Raw genomic sequence first — 19,126 nt, forward strand, 5'->3', positions numbered from 1 at the left:
AATTAAATGTTTTTGAGCAGCAGAATAATATGATCACAGGTATATGCTAGGATTGGTCTGGTAATCTATGAAGGATGGATTAGAGGAAGAAAAGGTGATTTGGGGGTAGGGATTCCACTTAGGAGATTGACCAGCCAGGAGGTAATGAGATTATGAGTACCTGCTAGGATGATATTAAAAGGCCTGAAAAAGAGGGGTCTTCGCAAAGGAAGAGTTGATAGGACTTGATGATAAAGTAGATGTAGGAAAGAAATCAAAAGTTTTAAGCCTGAGGTGACTGGAAAAACATTTCTGTCATTGATAGAAATGGGAAAACTAGGAGAAGGTACAGGTTATGGAGAAAAGATGAGTTGTTTTGAACATGTGGAATTTGATGAACCAGTGGGACATCAAAGTAGAAATGTCAAGCAGATAGTTGGAAATGGAGGAGAAAAGTTCAGGAGAAACTATGGGTCTGGAGACAGAGATTTGAGAATTATCTACAAAGAGGTCGAAACTGTGATTCATTTTCCAAGGAATAATAATTAAATTATATTACCAAGAAAGAGAGAGCAGAACAGAGAATTAAGGACAGAACTTGAGATAGAAACATAGTAGGTAAGTAGACAGATAGATAGATGGATGGATAAACAGACAGATAGATAGACAGACAGATAGATAGATGGATGGATAGATAGATAGATAGATAGATAGATAGATAGATAGATAGATAGATAGATAGATAGATAGATGGATGGATGGATAGACAGACAGATGCATGGATGGATGGATGGATGTATAGATAGATAGATAAATGGACAAATGATGGATAGACAGACAGATAATAGATAGATGGATGGATGGATAGATAGAAGGATAGATGGATAGATAGATAGAAGGATGGATAGATAGCCAGATAGATGATAGATAGATAGATAGATAGATAGATAGATAGATAGATAGATAGATAGATAGATAGAATGTGTGTGTATATACAATTAGAGAGCAGGAGGAGGAGAAGGAAGAAGAGCTCAGGAAGGAGACAAAGAAGTAGTCATCAGAAAAGCAGAAGAATCACAGAAACCAAGGAGGAAAGAGTGTCAAAGAGGGAATAATAAACAGTGACAACTGCTTTAAAGAGGTCAAAGAGAATGAGGAGTAAGAAAAGGATGTTATATTTGACAATTAAGAAGTTACTGAGGGCAGAAGAGTGACACTTCAGCAACAAATACTTTGTCTCTTACAGCTCTTTGGAAGTGAATGCTTTCCTCCTAAGCTTTTCAAGGCAAGAATCGATCTACACTTCTGGGTTTATGTTCCAGTTTGAGTCACTGAGTTTAACTCAAATAGAAATCAGTAGTAAGGAACAATCCAAAAATCAGAGCATCATGGATTTGGCCAAACCACCCAGCACAATAACAGGTACAGATATTCCAAACCAGCAACTGTTCGCTGCCATGGCCAACACTTTTCTGGAATATATGTCGTCTGGACATTGACTCAGAACCCCCTAATGCCAGAAACAGTAGTATCATCTGTACTATCGACCCAGCCTCCTGAGATGTGGGGAAATTGAAAGAGATGATTAAAGCTGGAATGAACGTGGCTCATTAAAACTTCTCCCATGGATCGCATGAGTACCATGCAGAAACTGTCAAAAAATGTGCAAACAGCTACTGAAAGCTTTGCTTCTGACCCCGTCATTTACTGACCTGTTGCTATAGCTTTGAACACCAAAGGACCAGAGATCTGTACTGTACTCATCAAGGGTAGTGGTATTGCAGAAGTGGAGCTGAAGAAGGGTAACCCTCTGAAGATCACCTTGGATGATAACTCATATGGAAAAATGTGACAAGAACATTCTATGGGAAGACTACAAAAACACTTGCAGAGTGGTGGACATAGGTGGCAAAATCTATGTGGATGATGGGCTCATCTCTCTGTTTGTGAAGGAGAAAGGTAAGGATTATCTTTTGACTGAGGTAGAGAATGGTGGAAGTCTGGACATCAAGAAAGGTGTGAACCTTTTTGGGGCAGCTGTTCTTGCCTGTTGTAACTGAGAAGGATATCTAAGATCTCAAGTTTAGATTAGAGCAAGAAGTGGATATGGTGTTTGCATCTTTCATCCAAAAGGCAGATGATGTTCATGCAGTTAGATCCAGGAAAACACATCAAGATCATAAGCAAGATTGAGAACCATGAAGGGGTCCAAAGATTTGATGAGATCCTGGAAGCCAGTGATGGTATCATGGTTGTTCAAGGGGACCTAGGTATTGAGATCCCTGCCAAAAAAAAGTCTTCCTTGCTCAGAAGATGATGATCAGGAGGTGCAATTGAGTTGGGAAACCTGTTATTTGTATCACTCAGATGTTAGAGAGCATGATTAAGAAGTCACACCCCACTCAGGCTGAAGGCAGCGATGTAGCCAATGCTGTCCTGGATGGAGCTGATTGCATCATGCTGTCTGAAGAGACTGCCAAAGAAGACTACCCAGTAGAAGCTGTGCAGATGCAGCACTTGATTGCCAAAGAGGCAGAGGCTGCCATCTTTCACACGCAGTTGTTTGAGGAGCTTCGATGTCTGACTCCCATAACCAAGAATCCCCCTAAATCTGCTGCCATAGGTGCTGTAGAAGCTTCCTTCAAGTGTTGCAGTGGGGCCATTATCAATCTCAGGTCTGCCCATCTGGTAGCCAGGTACTGTCCCCAGGCCATTATCATTGCTGTTACCCTTAGCCCTGTGGCTGCAGCCATAGAAGAGCCTGAATTAATTTTAACATTAACAACCACTGATGACTTAAATTTATCACTTTCCTATAATGAAAAGGAAGTGGAAAAATGGAAGCAAAAATTCAAAGCAAAACAGATCAATGGAGTATGGGTGTCATCTGAAGGAAAACCCCTGCTCCCTAGAAGTTTCTATCCCCAAATTTGCCAATCTATTCATAAAAATGGTCACTTTGATACTCATGGCAGTGTGGACTCTGTTAAGAGAATATGGATAGCCCCTGGTATAACTACTATAGCCTCTAAAGTGTGTTCAGTCTGATCTACCTGCCAAGCATATAATCAACATGCATTTCATGGCAAAGCCTTTGGTGGGCATCCTCTGGCTTACACACCTTTTGAACATCTACAGATATATTTCATAACAATGCCAAAGGCTGGACGTTATAAATTTTGTCTAGTCATGGTAGATCAATTAACCAGATGGTTGGAAGCATTTCCTGCAACCCAAGCCACAGCAGCCTTTGTTGCTAAGGTGCTTTTAAAAGAAATTATTCCTCACTTTGGCCTGCCAGCATGTATTGATTCAGATAGAGGAAGTCATTTTACTGATTCTGTCCTAAATCAAATATATTCTTGCTTGGGGATAACTCCCAAATTCCATGTTCCATATCATCTCCAGAGCTCAGGCCAAGTTGAGAGGATGAACAAAGAACTTAAAACTATGATTGGAAAATTATGCACTGAGACACATTTAAAATGGCCTGAAATTCTCCCTCTGGCCCTATTTTATCTTAGAAGCAGGCCTAGAGGAGACCTACACATCTCACCATTTGAGATGCTTTTTGGACATCCACCTATACAGGCTAAGCCTTTCTCCCCTGCATATACATCACTATTAGGGGGAGATACTACTATTGTTTCCTATAAACAGGAATTACAGCACAAACTATGTGAACTTCATTAATCCAGAGCTGCAGTACAAGCTGGACCACTAGACTTTTCTCTTCATGACCTGAACCCAGGAGATAAAGTGTATATTAAGAATTTCAAGCATACTGGAGCAACTCAGCCTTCCTGGGAAGGACCATTCCAAATATTGTTAACTACTTCAACATCTATAAAGGTTGGAGAGGATTCTTGGATTCATTGCTCACATGTAAAGAGAGCATCTTCTGTTGAAACTGATTGACTGCATCCTATCACATACATTGGAGATAATAATCCATTGACAAGTGGATACTGTTTTCAGGAACATATTTGAACAATGAAAAGTCCCTAACTCATACTTATAGTAAAAGCTAGAACCTTAAGCTGGGTCTATTTTTAGATCTAATACAAAAGGTGATAAATACCTATAAAGGTTAAATTAGTACCTAAAAGGTCAAGCAACTTACAAAAGGCAAGCTTAACAAAAGAGGTGTGAAGTACTCAGTAGATTTTATCTAACCAGAGGAGGTGAGAACAAAAGAAGATGAGAACAAAAGAAGATGAGAACTAAGAATGGGCAGTCCTGGGAAAAAGTATCTACTGTGATTGGTAGATGTGAAAATTTAGGGGAGGTGACACAAGAGAAAATTTCTTTAAAAGGAAGGGGAGTTTGAAATTGAATTAGCTGGAGTTTTAGTTTTTGGATTGGAAGTTATTTGGAGTTGGAGTTCAGAGGTTTGGAGCTTACTTGAAGACGATCTTGTGGTGAGTGATAAAGACTGACTCACTCTCCCTTAGCTCAGGCCTAGGCCATTTGGAGTAGGCCCTTTCTACTATTTTCTCTTTCTCTCTCTCTCTCCTTCCCTTAATTCCTTCATTTGTATTCATTAAAATCTCCATAAAAACCAACTGACTTGGGTATTTTCATATTTGGGAATTTTCCCATGGCGATCACTTAATTTTAGATTTTAAATCAAGACACTAAAAATTATCTTTACAGTTTTGGCAATTCACAGTCTTGGCAAACCACATTTTCACGGTTACACACATCAGGCTCATCTGTTCTGAGGTGGGTTTCCTATGCTATGCAAGGATCCTGCTAATGAGTCATGGGCTGAAGATGTGGACCTTAGGGTTAACTTTGGCATGAATGTTGGCAAAGCTCACGGCATTTTAAGGACAGATGATGTGGTCATTGTGCTTAATGGTTGGCATCCAGGTCCAGGCTTCACCAACGCCATGCATGTACTGCCAGTGCCATAAAGGGGCACTTGAAGACTTTGGAAATCCAGTTCCCTACTTTCCCAGCCTTGCCTGCCTCATCCATTAGATCTGCAGCTGGTTATGGTGTTGTCCATTCCTAGCTATTAGTGGCTTTAGGTGGCTAAACACCAAAAAAGGGAGGGGGGAGAGAAAAAAGAAAAAATAGATTAAAAGTTTCTTCTTAAAGAAACTATATTAGAACTACCTTCTATCCTTCCCACCTAGAAACCTTGGTATAATTAGCACATACCTTTTATAGGTAAGGTAGAGCAACTACTGTGACTTAGCTTGGGGTACCTACAGGTCATTTCTGACATGGGGGATTAAAGTAATATGTCAGTATTGTGTTTTAAGTTGGTCAAGACATGCTTCATGCACACAAAGTAGGCAGCAGCCATAGTCCCTCTTGAGCACAAGTCCTCAATATGTACTGGCCTTCTACATCTTCCTGGCCAGAGGAACCACCCTCCTTTTGACCACCTCTTATGTAAATGAAAGTGTCTTGGTCTTACATACTTAAAGTTAAAAAAAAAACAAAAGTTGAATACAACGACTAAAAACCAACATGTTTTGGTGAATAATGTGATATTTAGCAATGGTGTCTTCATAAGGCACTTCTATCTTTATGGGGAAAAGAAACTTCTAGGCATAAGCCACTCTCCCCCACCCATCTGCCAGTTGGAGTGAGATGAGTGGCCCTAAAATCAAAGAAAGAATTTTACCTTGAATAGTCCCCGCTGTTCTAGTCATACACTCCTTGCCACTACCCAGTCCTCAGCCCTTTCACATTGTGAGTCTTGTGTTCCTCCAATATTTCTCTTCTGTTGCCAGTCTGGAAGAAACCTACACTCCAATTGTGCTGTTATTAGGCTGTAGAGTACATCATTTGTCAAAAAACACAAACTGAAACATTAAAAAAAAGTTATTGACCTTTGATTCAGGGGTTTCAGTTGAATAGTGAGGACAGAAGCCTGATTGCAAGGGTTAAAGAGTGAATGAATTATGGCATCAGAGTATCATAAGATTTAGGACTGGAAGGGATCTTAGAAGTCATCTCTTTTTACAAACAGGAAAAATGATTTGCTCAAAGTCATACAGGAAGTAAATAGAAGAGTTAATATTTAAACCCAGTCCCTTGATTTCAAATCCAGTGTTCTTTCCATTGAGGAAGTAAATGAATGATGTAGAGGACTCTTTCCAGATATGTCAGCAATAGAGAGAAAAGATAAGATGGTAGTTCAGTGGAATGTGGGGGTAGAGGAGAAAAGACAATAAAGATCTGACTTTTTTTGGTAGGCATAAAGGATAGATCCAACAGAGAAGAAGAGATTGGAAATGCAAGTGGGGGTGGGGGTGGGGATAATTGATGGATTATGGTCTCCTAGGAAACAGAAGGAAGTGGGAAGCAGGAATACAGGTTAGTTTTGTGGAGAAAGACTATAATTTCTGGAACAGATGGAAAAAGGATAGGGAGGGTAAAGATAACATTTATGTTTTGAGATGTCAAGAAAGAATTGGGAAAATTCACCTTAGATCATCTTACTATTCTTTTTTTTTTTTGGTATGGTATGTAGTAACAGTACTATTTTATTTTATTTTATTTTTAAATTTTATTTATTTGTTTAGTCAATTTAGAGCATTATTCCTTGTTACAAGAATCATATTCCTTCCCCCCCTTCACTCCCCCCACCCTTCCGGTAGCTGATGCACAATTCTACAGGGTATTACATGTGTCCTTGATCAAAACCTATTTCTGGGAGCAGCTGGGTAGCTCAGTGGATTGAGAACTAGGCCTAGAGATGGGAGGTCCTAGGTTCAAATCTGGCCTCAGACACTTCCCAGCTGTATGACCCTGGGCAAGTCACTTGACCCCCATTGCCTAGCCCTTACCACTCTTCTGCCTTGGAGCCAATGCTCAGTATTGACTCCAAGATGGAAGGTAAGGGTTTAAAAAAAAAAAACAAACTATTTCCATGATGTTGATATTTGCACTAGGATGTTCATTTAGAGTCTACATCCCCAATCATATCCCCTCAACCCATGTAATCAAGCAGTTGTTTTTCTTCTGTGCTTCTACTACCACAGTTTTTCTTCTGAATGTGGATAGTGTTCTTTCTCATAAATCTGAGTTGTTCAGAATCACTTCATTGCCACTAATGGAGAAGTCCATTACATTCGATTGTACCACAGTGTATTGGTCTCTGTGTACAATGTTCTCCTGGTTCTGCTCCTCTCACTCTGCATCAGTTCCTGGAGGACATTCCAGTTCCCATGGAATTCCTCCACTTTATTATTCCTTTGAGCACAATAGTATTCCATCACCAACATATACCACAATTTGTTCAGCCATTCCCCAGTTGAAGGGCATCCCCTCATTTTCCAATTTTTGGCCACCATAAAGAGTGCAGCTATGAGTATTTTTGTACAAGTCTTTTTCCTTATTATCTCTTTGGGGTACAAACCCAGCAGTGCTATGGCTGGATCAAAGGGTAGACAGTCTTTTAGTGCCCTTTGGGCATAGTTCCAAATTGCCCTCCAGAATGGTTGGATCAATTCACAACTCCACCAGCAATACATTAATGTTCCTGTAAAATTATTATTATTCTAAATTGCAAAGTTTAAATTCCTGTTGAGAATAATTTAGGTTAAGAAACATGCTATCTCTCTGAATCCAGAAACTGAACTGTTTGGAGAAGATACCATGAAGATGCCTCCACAGACCACAAGCTGCACGAGAAAGATCAAGAACGAACTTTGGGTGTGGTTGATTGAATATTTAATTTGTATGTATACTTTCATGCCAAAGGGGATTGCCCCCTAACTGGCTTTTTGTCAATGCGTCCAGCAGTTATTGGTTTTGTTCTCTTTTCCTCTTATCCTCACATTATTGTAATTTCAAAGTTGGCATGTTTACAAGCCCCAGCAGAGAGACTAGTCTTCCTCAGGCCTCAGGGGGGTAATGTAAAATGGAGATTTGAACCCCAGACTTCAATCCCCAGAAGTCCTTGGTACTTCCCAGAATTCTCTATAATCTCACCTGAGTCCCCACCTGGGTGAGATCACAATTTGTATTTAAACTGGCTGTAATGCCTACTTCAGGCTCTCTCTTCCTCCACTCAGACATTGCAAGACATAGTGAGTAAAATGTGAATGAGCTAATCAGCCCTAGGCACGTGGTTTATTATTTTGTATTTTCTTTATTCCTTGATTTCTAATAATCTTTAGAGAGAGCCTGAAGTAGGCGATACAGCCAGTTTAAATACAAATTGTGATCTCACCCAGGTGGGGACTCAGGTGAGATTATAGGGAATTCTGGGAAGTACCAAGGACTTCTGGGGATAGAAGTCTGGGGTTCAAATCTCCATTGTATATCCCAACTTTGCCACATCCCCTCCAGCACTCATTACTTTCCATTACTGTCATGTTAGCCAATCTGTTCACCTTACTATTATTTAAAAAATGTTTTTCCATTAATATTTTTTGTTTATATATTTTCAAATCTACCACCCTACCTATTTCCTTCTCAGAAAGCTATCTGTTGTAACAAAAAATAAGAGGAATAACACTTCAGCAAAACTAACCAACAAAGCAACCAAAACTGAGAGTATATGCAGTGTTTTATACCCATAATTCCCAACCTCTGCAAAGAAAGGAAAGAGACTATAATTATATTGTTCATTTTTTTGTTTGCTTTTTTCCATTTGCATTGTTATAGTCACATATATTGTTTTTCTGGTTGGTATTAATTCTTATATCTTTTCATGTTTCTCTGAATTCTTCACCCTCATACTTTACTATAGGAGGTAGGAACTGGACGTGTAATTACATTATTACAGGAAACTCTCACATGAAGTAATTTCCTTTAACAAAGCAGACTAGAACATTCTCTCCAACTTACGGTCTTAGAGAGTTGCCTAGAGAACTGAGGAAATTTAATGACCAGCCTAGGATCATACAACTAGTATGTGTAAGAATCAGGATTTGAACCTGTCTTCCTAACTTTGAGGCCAAGTCTCTATCTACTATGCATCATTGCCTCTAAATATTTTATTTTGGTACTGTATTTTTTTAAAAAACCCTTACCTTCCATCTTAGAAGCCACACTGTATATTGGTTCCAAGGCAAAAGAGTGGCAAGGGCTAGGCAATGGGGGTTAAGTGACTTGCCCATGGTCACACAGGAAGAGTCTGAGGCCATATTTGAATCCCAAACCTCCCATCTCTAGGCCTGGCTCTCAATCAACTGAGCCACTTAGCTGCCCCTTGGCATAATATTAATCCATTTTATTCATGTTTCATAATTTGTTTAGCCATTCCTCTAATCAATGGGTTCTTATTTTGTTTCCAATTCTTAGATGCCACAAAAAGTATTGCTATGGTTATTGTGATGCTTATTCAACCTTTCTGTTTGACTTTCTTGGGATATATGGCTAACAGTGGGATATCTAGGTCAAGGGGAATAAATATTTTAGTCCCTTTTTTGTTGGCATAATTTCAAATGGCTTTCCAGACTAGTTGGACTAATTCATACTTATACCAATAATGCATTAGTGGTTTGTCCTTCTCTAGTCCCTCTTTTCCATCTTTTCTATTTTTGTCATCTTTGTCAATTTGCTAAGTGGGAGTCAAACCCCATTGCTGTTTTAGTTTTCATTTCTCTTATCATCAGTGGTCTGGAGTAATTTTTCAGATAGATTTTAATAGTTTTTTATTCTTTTTTTTAACCCTTTTGTCTTAGAATCAATACTAAGAGCAGATGAACAATAAAGGGTAAGGCAGTTGGGATTAAATGACTAAAAGATAGAAAACAACAAGAATAAGAACCATTGCATTTATACATTCATCTGTAGAGAGTGAGAGGGGAGTGGAAAGAACAGGGGCTCAATGATTCTAGAAAAAGATTTTTTGCTAAATGTCTGATTTCAGTTGATTAGGAGACTTTGAGACATCTCAAGGTGAAAGCCTGGAGTCACACATGGCCATTATCTAATATGTATAATACTACAGCAACACAAATTAAAAGACTACTAGCAGGATACCAGATTCTGTATAATTGAAAAGGCATTAATGGTTCTGAAGGACACACATCATAAAATACATCTTCTTCCAATGGGGAGAATATCAAAGAAAGGACTCAAAAGAGCAGAATGTTGCATCTACCACAGGACAAGATTGCTATATCCCTGTATTTAATTTTTATGCTTACCTGTATTTATTGTTTTTGTTTACCCACTTTTCTTGTTACATGGAAGAATAGTCGGGGGGGGGGGCTTGGGTAAGAGAGATATTCAGAAATTATTATGTTACATAAACAAAAAGCATCAATAAAACTTTTAAAAATTAAAAAATGTAATGAAATTTTAGGAATACAAACATTTCAAGCAACTAGAACCTGAAGTTGTATCTTCTGGGGGACTCAGCCCTTGGGTCAAAGTACATGTAAGAGAGGAACTACATTTACTAGTCTTTGAACATCTGTGTGCTATATTCTGCCCCTATCCTAGACCATTCTCAAGCATCTCTACCATCTGTCCAGGCTCCCATTACTCCCTAATTCCTTCCCTTTAAGTCATCTTAGCATCATCCTCCGCCCTTTCCTCCTCACTCCCTCTCCAACACCTTACACACATGCCCTTCTTTCTACTCATTCCATATCTATCTTCTTTTAGGCCATCATAGTTGCTCCTCTGAACTATAGCCTCCTGACTGGTCTCCTTTACATCCATATTCTCCCTTCTCCAATCCATTCTCTATGCAGTTGACAATGGATACTCCTATAAAGCACAGGTCTGACCACATCAAGAAGCTTCTTCATTGACTCTCTATTGCCCTTAAGATCAAATACCAGAGAGCCAAGATGACAGAGAAAAGTGAGCATTTTTTCTTAATATAAACAACTTTTAAAAGCACATCAAAATGAATTGTGAGAGGGATAAACAATGAAATATCACAATGGTGTCATTTTTCCAGTCCAGGAAAGGCCTACATAGGAAGCAGAAAGAGAGATCTTTAGACATTGGTATAGGAGATGGAAGTTGCATGAACTGTGAGCTTTCAAGGCAGCTATAGTGGTGAATGCTGTGGCTATAGCACTGGGAGTGCATAATACTCTGAGTAGGGGGATTGACTAGTCAAAAAGAGTTTACAGGGGACCCCTGTATTAGCACTGATGCAGAATTGCCATTTGGCAACTCCATTGCCCATTACCCATTTTCAAAGTGGAAAGAAATAATTATGATTGTGAAGTGGAAGAGAAGAGAAGAGAGGGTTTGCATTTAGAGAGAGACAAGTCTTTGGGGGAGACCAAAGCTAAAGAGAGAGTGAAGGAGGGACAAGATGAAAAAAAAAGCTGAAAATTCTAAGGAGAATCAGAAGCTTGAAGATCCAACTGGCAACTCACTTCTGGCTTGGGGAAGGTAGAGGAGAGAAGTGGATTCCCTGAAGCTGAGATGAAGCCTATTTCTGTGGAGATCTACTATCCCTTCTGAAATCTTGAATACCTCCACTAAGACTCTCAGTTACAGCAGTCTAAAATCTTCAAGTGGGCTTGTGCATTGGGACTTTTGAGCAGAGCCATCCACAGCCCTTTTCCTAAGATTTCTCTTTCTCTATCTACCTTACCTGTCCCTGGACTCATACATTTCAAGACCTAGCTAATTGAGAGTAGGGACAAGGAGGAAGTTGACAAAAGGGAGAGGTCAGAACTGAGAAGCCTGTGACCTCCAGACTCTGGGAGGCCAACCTGCAAGAAGGGAAAATCTGTAGGGCTTCCCTTTTTTACCCACTTTCCTGCTTGACCTCTCTGCCATCCCCTTCCTACTTGAACCCTAATAAATTATTTGACATTTAAGATTTAGGTTGGGGCCTGTTTCTAAACAACATAGTTAAGGGGATTGAAGATTTGGGAGGGTCACACCTCTCCCCAAGAGAGGGTTGAATTCCAGACCCCTGTGATTCAAGATTGCCTGACCAAAGGAACTGACATCTTTCCTTGGCAGTTGACTACTCCTAAGACACTGAAAGGGGCTGACAGTTAATGTCCTTGGGGGAAGCAGAGGCATAGGGGATCATCTCGCCTCTTAAGGACAGATTTGATTTCAGGAGCTCTGGGCTCCTCTGAGGGAGGCATCCTACCAGTTCACTGAGGCATTCCCACTCTAGTTTGTTGTCCTACATCTCCCAGAAAACATCTCTGGGGAGACATACTCCCCTTTTCAAGGGGACAGGACCTGGCTTATCTCCCCCCCAGAAGTAAGGGTGAAGGAGAACAAATAGAACAATCCTTCCCTCTCTCTCACCCCATTCCCTCTTTCTCTTTCTCCTCTCCTCTCTTTCATTACAGAAGGAGTAGGGGTTTTACTGGAGCAAGGACCAGAGAGTAGACCAGGAGGACAGTGACCAGAACTCTTCCCAAAAGAACTGAAAACTTGCATGCCCATAGATATAGTTGACAAAGGACACAAAATACATCAACATCCCTGCCACCCCCACAGATGGCTACAGCCCAACTCCAACATAAAGTCCAAAGTAAAAAAAAAAATAGACTAAGTAGTTATGAGCAATCAATAAAAAAAGAACCTGAGCATAAAAATCTATTAAGATAACAGGGAAACTCAAGATATAAACTCAGAAGAAGATAATTATTTTAAAGCATCTATAAACAAAGTCTCAAAGATAAATGCAGATTGGACACAAGTACAACAACTATTCCCAGAAAAGATAGAGACAAAAGAGGGCCAACATTTTATTTAAAAAATAAAATTACAGCAGTAAAGTAAAAATTGGGTTAAGAAACAAGAGCAGTGAAAGAAAATTATGGAAAGAAAATTTCAGCTTGGAAAAAGAGGTGCCCAAAAAATTAAAGAACATAACTCCTTAAAGAATCAGAATTGGTCAAGTGGAAGTCAATGACTTCATGAAACATCAAAAAACAATTAAACAAGTTCAAAAGACTAAAAAAAAGAAGAAAACATTAAATATCTCATGGGAAAAACAACTAACCTGGAAAATAAATTAAGGAGAGAAATTTAAGAATGATTAAACCCACTGAAAGCAATGATTTTTAAAAAGAGACTAGACATCATATTTCAAGAAATTATTAAGGAAAACTATCCTAATATCCTAAAACCAGAGGGCAAAGTAGAAATTGAAAGAATCCACCAATCATTTCCTGAAACAGACCCTCAAATGAAAACTCTGAAGAATATTATACTGAAATTCAAGAGCTCCCAAGTAAAGGAGAAAATACTAAAAACAGCCAGAAAGAAATAATTCAGATACTACAGATTCATAGTTAGGATCACTCAAGTTTAGCAGCTACCACATTAAAGGAGCAGAGGGCTTGGACTATGATCATCTGGGGGGCAAAGAAGCTAGAATTATAGCTAGGAATATCTGACCCAGTAAAACTGAATATGATGGGGGGGGGGGTGGATTATAAAATACCAACTCCTCTAATTTGCATTTAAAACCTTGAGCAGCCTGATTTCAGCTTATCTTTCTAGCCTGATTACACATTACTCCTCCTCACAGATTCTATATTCTAGCCAAATTAGTCTACATTATTACACCTACACAACCTTCTGTAATCACCCAGGTCCCTTTGTGTAGGCTGTCCTACATTCCTGGAATGCTTTCCCTCCTCCCCTCTCTCTCTTAGAACAGGCTTCCTCTAAAGTTAAGTGCCACCTCCTTCAAAAAGTATTTCCCAGGGGGCAGCTGGGTAGCTCAGTGGATTGAGAGTCAGCCCTAGAGATGGGAGGTCCTAGGTTCAAATCTGGCCTCAGACACTTCCTAGCTGTGTGACCCTGGGCAAGTCACTTGACCCCCATTGCCTAGCCCTTACCACTCTTCTGCCTTGGTATTGACACAGTATTGACTCCAAGATAGAAAGTAAGGGTTTAAAAAAAAAAGGTATTTCCCAATTCTCTCAATTATTAGTTTTCCCCATCCGTAAATTCCTGTGTATTTATTTTGTATATATCCTATATTTACTTATAAGGGGAATGTCCCTAGTAAAAAATAAGATCCTTGAAGGACTGCCTTACTTTTATATTTTTATTCCCATAATAGATGTTTATTGATTGACTAAAGGAGAAGTAAATAGTTCTAATATCTGTTCTGTCCCTTTACTCTTCCTCTTTGCAATGACAGAGAGTATGAAGATTGCTGCACTGTATTTGATGCATAAGTGAATTGGGGTACTCTCCCATCCCAACATGGATCATCAGGGAATAAATCCTAGAGGTACCTTCCCACTTTGATGATTTCATTTATAGGACTGTTACTTTTTAAAAAATTATTTGATTTTTAAAACATGACATTGAACAAAAAACACTGACACTAACATACAAACAACTCAACTTGCTTAGTAAGTTATATTGAATGTTTGTTTTGGAAGAGACTTTAGACATCATGTATTCCAAACTGATAATTTTACAGATATGAAAATAGGCTCAGAAAGACTTGGCAAAGGTTATTTGGTTAGTGAGGGAAAATGAGTCAGTCATCCTGATTTAATCCAGAGCTTTTTCTTCAGTGGTATTCTGACTCTCTCCCATTCTAATTAAGGCAGAACTGGGTTCACTATCCTATTAGGAGGCTTGGATACTGTTCTTTTCCTTTGAACATCTATCAGTGAAGCTTGAAGCTGACTGTTAAAGAACCAAGTTGCTCTAAGCTTGGGGCAGAGGTATTGGGGCAGAGATTTAGGGGAGGAGCCTTTAGCCTCAGGGACAAATTCTGTTAATATTTTTCTCCTCAATTCTTAGAGCCAGAAACAGATTGTGCAATCATTAGGAAACACCTGTGTTAACAGACAAACTCATCAAACACCTGGAAAAGTCAAGGCCACTGATCTAGAGCCTTGAAATAAATGAGAAGTGAAATGAATTTTTTATTCCAAATAAGCGCCATGTTTGCAGGTGTTTTATAGATCAGGTTATGTACTATATTTATTTTCCTATTCCTCAGCTCCAGGGACATCTCCACAGCTTAAAAATGTGGTTTTTGTCTAAAAATTCTGAGATCACTTAAAACTCAGAATCTTTAGCAAGTGCTATGTTGGAATCATAGATTTAGAGATGAATGGGAAATTGGAGCAGCTGTGGTATAATTTCATTGCTTTACAGGTGAGAAAACTGAGGCTGAGAGAGGTTGGATACAGTGACTTGCCCATTCCTCAGATTTAGTATTCAAACTTGGGTCCTTTGACTCCAAAGGCAGTAGCACTCTTTTCATTATACTATTGTCCCCCTGTGCAGGGTAACAATATAATACAATCTCTAGCAATTTCTAAGCTGAACAGGGATTAGAATATAAAACGTTGCACTATTTCTGTTTTACATAGGCCTCTTTCTAGATGCATGTTCTCCAACTCTAGGCAAGGCAGAGCAATGATTCACACACATTTGAGAATTTGGGTTATATAGAGAAAGACTTTCTGCTATTTAAGGTAAAGACCCTAGAAAGCTTATAAAAACCAGGAATGGGTGATCCATTCAATTCAATTCAATAAACATCTATTATGTACTCACAAAGTACAAGGTATTATACTTAGTGCTCCATATCTGCCTCAAGATTACATTTTACTGGGATGTTGACAGGTATATATGTACAGCAAGGTAAGAAAGGCAAAGGAGAGGTCAAAGTGCTCTAGGAATATCTGAGAGTAGAGTGAGCACTAGCTATTGGGGGTACAGAGACTACTTCCAGAAGTAGGTGTCACCTGCACATGTTCTGAAAGATATAAATAATCTGAAAGGCAAAAATGAGGGTGGAGTACATTCTGGTATACCATGGATAAAAGCATAGAGTCTGAAGAGAGCCAGTTCCAGGGATAACATGTAGTGTAATTTGACTAGAACTCACATGGCATGAAGTAGGATAATGAAAAAGGCTAGAAGGATGAATTGGATTCAGATTGTGCCTTTAATATCACTAAAGAATTTATGTTTTATCCTAGTATCAATAGGGAACTACAGAACATTTCTAATTAGGGGAGAAAATGACAGGAGACCTGTGCCTTGTATATCCTACTTCCCTAATTCCCCTCTACCTACTTGGAGTTTGGGGTCCTCCAGAGGGGAAACTGCTACCTCTTGTTCAAGTAAGAAGTAAGCCTTTGTATGATTAAAAATTAATATCTAATAACTCCAAGTATATTTTTATAAGATTTATTAATAGTTACTTGAAGTAAAAGAAATGAAAGGACAAAAGTAAAAGCCTGAGTAAAGCCAACTTTCCCAGTCTCATTCACGGGAAAAGAGAGTGAGGGTGGAGCTATACAAAACTTATACCCTCCTATGTTAGCACGTAATGTGAGAAGGAACATGGAATGCTGGGAGAGAGAGTCCTAGGGTTCAAAATTCTAATTATACAATTCTTCCCTGTGATTCCCATGGAAAATGAACATGTAGAAATCTCCCAGATTTACATGCCTAGTTTCCCCATGGAATCAGTACACATAACCAACTTATAACTCTAAAGATTTTTAATTAAAGGTACATATATTATTATAGTTTCTAAGGGAAAAGTACAATAATTTAGGGATAAGAGGTTAATAAAAGAGAAAAAGAACAAAACCAATGTTGGGTACATTGACAAAAAGTCAATTTCGGGGCAGTCCCCTTTGGCATGAGTGTACATTCAAAACAAATGCATTCAACCCCCTCACAGTTCAATTCACTATATCCCAAAATTCACTCTGGATCTTTTCATGTAGTGTGTGGTTTCTACAGGCATCTTTATGGCACCTTTTCCAAACAGTTCACTTTCTTGATGTGGGGAGGTAGCAAGTTTCTTATCCTAAAATTTCTCTCAAAAGAATTTAAACTTTGCATTATAGGATAATAATATAATCCCCCCTGAGGAGGGTGTTGACAAACACATGGATCACTCAGAGATACATGGCTGAGTTATGAAGTATATGAATCAATTATCAAAAGAAATAAAAAAACATCAAAATATCTAAATAAAAGAGAAAAGTAACTTCTGAATGAAATATAAAATATCAAAGTCTTATGTGGAAAAATTATAAGTAAGGAAAAATAAACCTATAAGAGATCCTTGAATCAGGGCCAAGTTAAAGTGATTTATGTCCCACAAGCCTGTAGTAATAATTATACACTTACCCAATCAGCATCCAGGACTGATGCTGCAACAGAAAATTGCCAAACTATGAAAGAAAGAAAAGGAACTAGATTTTAAAGCAGACATTTTTAAAGAATGAATTTCTTCCTTTCTTTTGGTTCTCCTTTTCCATTTGGTCCATTCTACTTTTCATGGAACTCTTTTCTTCTTTAGATTTTTCTGCCTTTTTCCATTTGACCAATTTTGCTTTTTAAGCTGTTATCTTCTTTTTGTATTACTTTCATTTCTTTTCCCCATTTTTCTTCAACCTGTTATTTTATTTTTTAATTCCTTTTTAAGTTTTTCTAGTGCTTGAAACCAATTTCCATTTTACTTTGAAGTTTTGCATGTGATTAATTGAATCTCACAGTCTGAGTCTTGACTCTGCATGTTCTTTGTCTCCATAGAAATTTTCTAGGATTAGATGTTTCTTTCATTGTTTGCTCATTTTCCCAGCCTTTTTTTGTCTGTGGACTGAAAATTCTGAAAGTTAATGATTCTGTCTCCTCTCCTGCTGGCTTGCAGGGATTGACACTGTGAGAGCTTTTTTTTGACTTAGGGCTAGGTCTTTTACAGTTGGTGACAACTCCTTTTAAACCCTTACACCAGGCTTGAAAAAGCCAAGCACTATGGACTTCCAAGGCTCACTGCAGGTTGGTGCCAGGGTATGGGACTTCAAGTGGTGGGTCTGGGGTGCTCAATTATTGGTGTAGCCTGGGTCCTGGGATCCCATAGTTGGCCTATGCCCAGGTTCAGAAACTGGCGCAGTAGGTGAGGGTGGGGGTGGTTGGTCAGCACTCCTCTGTGAGCAGTTTTGTTTTTGGTTTTCCATTAACCCATGAAAATCAATTCTGTCTGCCTACCTTTCAAGTTCTTTGTGTTCAGTGGGAGAGCCCCTTCACTCCAGCTATTGGTTTTTTACTTCTGTTGCTTTGAGGTGCTTTTTAAAGATTGCTTTAGAAGGATTGTCAGAGCAATTTCAGCTTTCGCTATTACTAAGCCACCATGTTGGCTCTACCCCCAAGAATCTCTATCCTGACATTCCTAAACCTGAGTTTGAGTTGCCTCTTTATATTTATTCTTTTCTCATCTTAGATGAATGAGTATCCCAAGATGGATATGTCCAGGCGTGAAGACAATGCTGTAAATTTGGGAGTTCTAGATGCATTGGTTCCCACTGGGTTCAAGCTTGCTGGTAGCAGGGGAGGCTTCTTAACCAGAAAGGATGGACACTAACTAGATGTTTGACCAAAGCCTAATTTCTTTACTAGTAGACCTGGATTGTTTGAACAGTACAAAAATAAAGTGAAATGAAAAATATCTAATTAATTAGTAGTCTTATAAATAACTTTATGTTCTGCTGAGATTTAAAGTATCCACAGATTGTGGTAGTACTTTACAATTATTGAATACTCTTTTTGATTCTAATTGAAATTTGTTTTTGTCAAATGTATAGTTAGCATTCCTTTTGTGTATAGGAATAAGTTACCTATAAATCCCTGATTTATATTATATATCAATTACCTTTTTTCAATTCCTCCTTTTTAGGGAGGCCCTAGACACAAGTCATTAAATAAATTTTTTCCTGGGATAGGAAATATAAAGAGCCAAAGAATGTGAGAAAAGGTAGCCTAACCCCCCTTATTATAGGCAGACTCCCTTAGGGACTGAACCCAAATGCAAGACAAAGTATAGAATCAAAAGTGGGAAACATATCTTATACTCTATGTACCAAGCCAGAATTCTCTCAAGATGAAACAGCCAAGTGATAAGATAACCTGAATTAGGGTGGCTGCTATTCCCTCATATTATACTATTCTTTGTTTCTGAGTTTGAATATGGAGCCTCTTTCCTTGGAGTTCTAAATACTGGACAGATTTTTAATACCAATGCCAGCAAAAGGACTGACTGTTTTCCTTAAATATCCCCTGCATTGGCTCTATAATCCATGCTATAACAAAGGGTTGGATCTAGAGTCAGAAATATCTGGGTTCAAATGCTATCTCTAATATTTATTAGCTCTTTAACTTTGTCTCTATTTCCTTATTTGTAATATGGGGACAATAATACCTGTACAGTCATGGGCAAAGTACTCAGTAT

The 19,126-nt window shown here is 38.6% G+C and overlaps 1 pseudogene; it reads left to right on the top strand.

The window, feature by feature from the left end:
- Nucleotides 1-1,367: 1,367 nt before the first annotated feature.
- LOC100028706 (pyruvate kinase PKM-like) lies at nucleotides 1,368-4,898 on the top strand (annotated as a pseudogene).
- Nucleotides 4,899-19,126: the final 14,228 nt, after the last annotated feature.

The sequence above is a fragment of the Monodelphis domestica genome, chromosome 1 (assembly GCF_027887165.1).
Source record: "Monodelphis domestica isolate mMonDom1 chromosome 1, mMonDom1.pri, whole genome shotgun sequence".
Taxonomy (NCBI): Eukaryota; Metazoa; Chordata; class Mammalia; order Didelphimorphia; family Didelphidae; genus Monodelphis; species Monodelphis domestica.